The sequence below is a fragment of the Marmota marmota genome, unplaced genomic scaffold (genome assembly GCF_001458135.2).
Source record: "Marmota marmota marmota unplaced genomic scaffold, marMar, whole genome shotgun sequence".
In the NCBI taxonomy this organism is placed as follows: domain Eukaryota; kingdom Metazoa; phylum Chordata; class Mammalia; order Rodentia; family Sciuridae; genus Marmota; species Marmota marmota.
The window spans coordinates 19-6,767 of NW_025999924.1; positions in this window are offsets into that span (position 1 = coordinate 19).

Below are 6,749 nucleotides of genomic sequence, written 5' to 3' on the forward strand. Positions count from 1 at the left end.
ACTATAAAAAGACGGCTGTATTCAATAAATGGACTTCTTCTTCTGCTGCTGCTTCCTCGTTCATGCTGACCTGCATTTGAGTTATTTGCGGCACACTCTAGTTATACTCCTTCACAATTGAACACCTGAGAATTTACAAAAAAAAAAAAAATGAATTCCACCATTTACAACTCTAATGCACCAATAAAATATGAGAAATCTATCAAAAACAACCAAGGAATAGATTAGATATAATCTACAAATGTGAAAACTGAGACCTGTACTATACATAGAGCCTAAGTTGAATAGACAACATTCTTGAAATGGAGAAACTATTTAGTCAAGGGTGAAGAATCTGAGGCTAATTGTTCACTCAGATCTCCCCTTGAACATGATCAATGACCCTTATTTCCATAGCTTCTAAATAAAGACAAAATGTAAATACAGTCATCCTAACTCCCATGACAATTTGACACTTGTTCGGCTAGATCATTTGCATTTTCTGTTTATGAAGGGAAGCAGAGCCTGGTGTGATACTGAGGGATATGTCTCCGGAAAAGTTGCTTCCCTCAGATTCAGTGACTTGTGAAGAGGCATGCTTTCTCATACGATCTCGTCTCACCACAAATACTCTTGTTTATGATGCCACATGTTCTGAAGTTTTCATTGACTGTTATTGTCACAATAGACATTGTGGTTTGCTTAACAGAAGTAGTTTGCTTAGCCAGAAGCTGAAATAACATAAGTTTCTAGTGAAGATAAGTGAAATTTCCACAGGATCATAGATATGTGTTAGGTGTCTAGAAATAGAATACATTAAACATGATGTAACCTTGAAGCAAAAAAGAGGGCAGGATTCTGGTGTCAGACTCCATACTTTATTTGCTACTAACTCACTGGCCCTATGATCCATACTTAGCCTCTCTGTACACTGAAGTTTTGTCAACAGTGAAATGGGGATAAGAATGTTACCAACCTCAGAAAGCCATTGTACAGATTGAATTAATAAGTGTAAGTTGCTGACATCAGTATTCCATAGGGGGTGCTGGATAAGTGTCTGCTGTTATGGACATTCTAAGAGCTGCTGCTTGTTGACTATTTTGTCAAACATTGAGTTTGTTTATTTTTTTAATGGATTAATTCACTTAATTTCACAATGGTCCCTTGAGATAAGGACCATCATTATTCCAGTTTTATAGGCCAGAAAACTTTAATGAAACTCAGTCTATTCCCAAAATTGCATTGCCAACTTGTGGCAGCCCCTCTCAGAATCACATGCTCAATATTTAAGCTAGAAATGGTTGCATTCTGATAGAAATAGTCACAGGGAACTCTTGGTATTTAGGTTGACAAAAGAATTACATTCTAGGATGTATACTTATTCTTGAAAATGGTTGATAATATTGGTATTATCTTTATCTGCAGGATACCATTAATTTTAGAACATTAACTTCCAGTTGGATATATTTTTTGAAAAGTTGTGAATTTGATTTAATTTTAGCTGCCCAGAATAAAAAATGTTTAGCATTGATCTGTGATTTTAAAACAGTTATCAAAAGAACATGTGGTCTTCAGTGCAGATGTCTGGAATAAATTTGGATTGCAATGAGATAGCTGAATCATTCTATTTGTATTGATTCTTTCCACTTTGTAAACCACTGTAATATGTAGTCGTGCAATCACTGATTATTTCCTTTTTATCACATCTCCATAAACTTAATATTCCTGTTACCTTTTTAACCATTAAGTTGGCTCATTGAGAATACCGATGTTTCACAGTTGAAGGGAAGTTTATGATGTCTTGGGGAAAACAAGCTTAGAAAACAGATCCAGTTTCTAATGGAATCTTTGAGAAAGCTACTTAAACTCTGAATCCCTTAATTATAAATGAGAGACTGTTTTAACTTTAGTGAGAAAACTGTCAATTACAAATACTGCATCAGGAACTTTATGGTTTTCCAATAAAACTTATTATGAAAAGTCTGTAATGAAATTATTCCAATTCCTATTTTTTTTTTTTGAGTATTAGTCATGGTTCTCCCTAGAGACATGAACGAATGGGATATTTATAAATGTGCCTACCTACCTATGAGGTTTCAAGGAATTTATACATGCAACTGTGGGAACTAGCAAAAGTGAAATTTGTAGGGCTGACTGGAAAGTCAGAAAGAGGCAATGTTGAGTCATAAGTTAATCTGCAGGTGGATCAGCAGGCTGAGAACACAAAAACTCGGGCTTTAAGCTTGATATGGAATTGCTTTTTTGCAAAATCTGTTTTTACTCTAAGGGCTTGAACTGACTTTAGGTGAGGCCCACTCATTGAGGAGGGTAAAATGCTTCACTTAAAGTCAGCTAATTATAAATGCTAATCACATTCACAGCTATCTCATGGTAACATCTGAACTAGCATTTAACCAAACAATTGGGAATCATAGCTAGGCAAGGTGACATTACCTGTTATAACATTACCTATTATACCACAGAACTAATTTTTCATATCAGGGCCACCACTATGCTAAGTGTTGTAACTGTACTTTCAAGTGTATCTTGAGAGTCAATGGAAATGGGCCAATCATTCACAGAAGACAAATCATAGGCAAAAGCAAGATATTTGGTGCTGTAACTTGATTTCAGTCAGTATCCTATAAGTGGACAGCAAGAATGACAGATTCCCATACGACATGGGAGTGAAAATGCAAAAGTATATCTTGTTTTCTTCGGAGGTGCCCCTGGGTCTTCCCACCTTGACCTCAGCTCAAGTCAGATTCCCTTTAGGCCTCAGAATATTCTTCCCACAAATGTTCTTATTACTGTCAGGTGAAAGCCTGTCTCCCAAATTAGCATTCTGAACTCAACTGTGATGTTAGAATAATGGAGCCCCTTCTCCCTTAGCAACTGCTGTGGCTGCCTCATTTCCCAGGAAACGCTGGCTGCTGTGCTGGTGACAGACCATCAGTTGTTTATTAAAGATAGTTGTTGCTTTGAAGGGAAATGTGGGAGCTCTCCACTCTCTACTTATGCAACAACTTAAGATATCCCCTCAAAGAAAATAATTCCAATGCTGCATTTTTGAAATGAAAGCCTAATGGAGCACCATATGTTAACTGAGTATTCAGCCCACATGCTCAGTGGGCTCCATGCCATTTCTTTGAGTGTATATATTTTTTGAAAGAGAACTAAATATATACTGCCTACCTAAGCCCTATAAAAAATGCTCTTAGATGAATAGCTGGCTCTTAGTGTATTAGGTGCTTTACTGGGAGAGGATGTAATCTGCCCTGTTGTAGACCAATTGAGTGCCATTATAGACTCTCACTATTTTCTTATAATAAACTTTCTACAAGCAAGTTATCTAGGAAACCAGGAGCCTGAGTATACTTTTAAAAACCTTTCCAAAATGAAAACCTGTATCTGCAGGTTAAGAAATAGAATGAGTCACAGGCATCTTGCCATGGCTTTGCCCATGTGGCCTGTCTGCAAAGATTGGTCAGAAAATGATGTCATCCATAATTCAGTGAAAATATTTCCCCTGAAGTATTTTATCTTCAAATTCATCCTTCCCATTCCATCAAGGACTGACAGATGGCTACACGGGAGAATAGTATTGGCTGATTATGACACCCTTACAAAGGGTCTACAACAAGAAATACTCTCCTGGCAGAGGCTCAGCTGGGGCCTTTTTAAAGATAATGGGTGGCTGAGAGCATGCCAAGGTCTTGATCTTGGAGACTGATCTTGGAGACCTGTGTTGCTGAAGTTTGATCAAAGGCTTCTGCAGTCCACCTGCTCTGCAAGCACAGTGAGAATGGCTTTCGAGGTTGCTTTGTATAGTGTATTTTGTGAACGATCCTGAGACTATTTGTAATACCATTACAGTGTCCTAATGCAGGAGTTGGTTTCTGAGAAGATGGGTTCAAGTTTAGAAGTGTCGAGAATGAAATAAAAGCTTTGGTCCCAGCTGTATTCTCTGCACAAATATATCTCTTCTTGAAGTTACAGCTATGACTTGAATTATGCTGGTTTTTATCTGATTTGCCTCATTCTTAAGGGACTCAGAAAAGAACTGCTTCAGTTGGTTTTGGCAAAAGGGAGGTCTGACTACATGGTATGCAGCTAGGATTTGTGTACTTATTTCTGTCCTCAGCTTTTCTCCTCTGGAAAATAGCCTTTAAGGTAAAATGGAAGATACATGAGCAGTAATGACTATTCCATTTTTTTTTTCTAAATGACCATTAATGTCGACCTTGTTTGAAACTTGGAGGGCAAAGGAGTTAAGACCTTTTTGCTTATTGTTGGATCATCTATCTTTGAGAGACTGGAAAACATCTAGCTGATCTTAGTGAAGTGATTCATTCTGACATTTGAATTCTTTGAGTAATCTGACAATCTTTGTCACAAGAGAAAACAAATATTAACTCCACTCTTGGAGAAAGGCAACTTGATACAACACTACCACAGCTTTGTCTCAGAGGTCCAAGCTTTTATCATTTAGTTTAATCCTTCCCTAATACACACACCTGAATGCTGACAATCTCTAAGTGAAGTTTAAAAAGGAATACTTTGCTTCTTGGAAGGGAGATTTCTGTCTGATCTGGGACCTGCATTTTTTAAATGCCTCATTTAGGGATGTAGCTGTGTGAGATGGATATTTTTAAGTCTCCCATGTTATAGAACTTTGAAAAGTTTCCATATGTTTTACTTGTTTCCGTGTAGCATATTATCTTTCATCTATATTCAAATATTTGTCCCAAAAGGGGATAATCTTCTTGTGTCTTGATAATCGGACATCTAGAGGGATCACTAGAGTATCATCTGAGTTAACATTTTAATAAATGTGTCCTCTTTGTGTTTTGCTAACTTTACCCCTCCTTTGGGAAAAGTTTTTCCCTCACCTTGTCAAGATAATTAGACGATGCAATTGGGAAGTCTTCCCCAAGAGCCGATGGAAATGCCCCAACTGCTGTGCATTGTTAGTGGAGTAAGCGGTGGATGTGGGGAGGTCATACATTGTGTGTGGAACATGACTCCCTGTTGATCAGCTCACCCCAAAGTTTAACCACAACAAAAATTGAAATACTTCCACTCTGGAGGCCAAGGACAATAAGGCTTTCACCAAGTTGAAAAGGTTGATGTATAATAAATGCTATAAACTGAGTTACCTGAGTGCTTGTGCTGTTGTCCTCATTGCTTTTGTTGAAAAGTTTTAATCTATCATAACTATCAATTCTAAAAAACTACATTACTTTAGAACATGAGGAATCATCATGTATGTCATCTTTCATATAAATCTTATTGGGTCAAGAAATTATATACCAGCTCCCCACTATTAATTATAGAAAGTTAAGTTTTAGTTCAAAGGCTTCCTGTATTTTTATTTTCAGGTAAACCTTCTGAATACTTATTGTCTGAATTGCTTTGAATTAACCTTGTGCCTTTCATCTGAGTGTCACATGGTGTCCTCAGTATTTCTCACTTAGAAAAATGAGACTGCCCTAGAAGATAGAAGTAGAGTGGCAGAAATGCTTTTAGATAAAGACTTGAAATGTGGAGAATTTGGAACATGCAGAATAAGCTGAGAAGTATGGTAACAGAATTTAGTATTTCTACAAAGATAAGTAATAGACTGGAACATTTTCTATGTACCAGGCAAAGAGGCTTTTCTTGGTTCAGGCAAGCACTGGGGATCTCTTGTGCTGTCCCTTCAGGTGAATAGGTGGAGACTGTCAATCATTCATCAGTGTTCCCTTTGGAATGCCAGTGTATAGACTGCCTCCTGCTGCACACAGATCGCTGTCATTATATTTTCAATACCCAGAAACATTACCTTCTTTTGACACCAAAATCAATTGTCTATGCCAGAATTATTTTTGGCGTGTAAGGATTAATCAAATCCATCTGTCTCACAAATCGGTGATGACCAACCACCTCCAGAAATCAAAATAGTTACTTTCATTTCCATATTGTTCAACAATTCCTACAGAGCTTTGTCCTTGGACTGTGGAACTTCCATGGCCAAAAAAAAAACATGATGCCCTCTAGAAACCCTGATCAATTATCGATTAATTTCCCGAATCCTTAATATCATATCACTCAGTGGTGTGCTGATAAATATTTAACAACTGGCTCTGTGGAAGTCTATATACAAGTTTTTAAAAATACATTTTACTGATACAAAAATGTGTAGCATGCAGAATATAAATGATATTCCCTTATTGTAAGTACAATGTGGCCAACTGAATTTCACAATTCAGAACAATTTCATTGACTTTTGCTGAACTCATATCCTTAACTACTGGTTGCTAATGAATATAGTTCCAATATGAATTCTAGCCAAAATGAACTCTGGTTGTTTTCATTTAGGTTAATGGATAAGATTAAAGTGAAACAATGAATGCATGCTGCAGAATTGGTTGTTATAGTCTTCAAATACCAAGAGAGCATTTTTTTTCTATTTTTCTTTGCATTTTTCATAATGAAATGGCTATGACTTGACATGCTTTAAATTAATCTGCATTATTTTTTGCCATTATTTCCTTATGTCTAGGTCAGGAGTTGGCAAACCTTTTTCTTCCAGGGCTGGGTAGTAAATATCCTTAAGCTTAAGAACGATGATTGTTGCAACAACTCAGCCATTAAACTGAGAATGACTGAGTACTCGCTATATTCCCATAAAACTTTGTTTATTAAAAGGCAACAGATGGGCAATATTTTATGTAGACAATTGATGAAACAATAAGTCATACCCCAATCTGTAGTATCTACCAATTTCT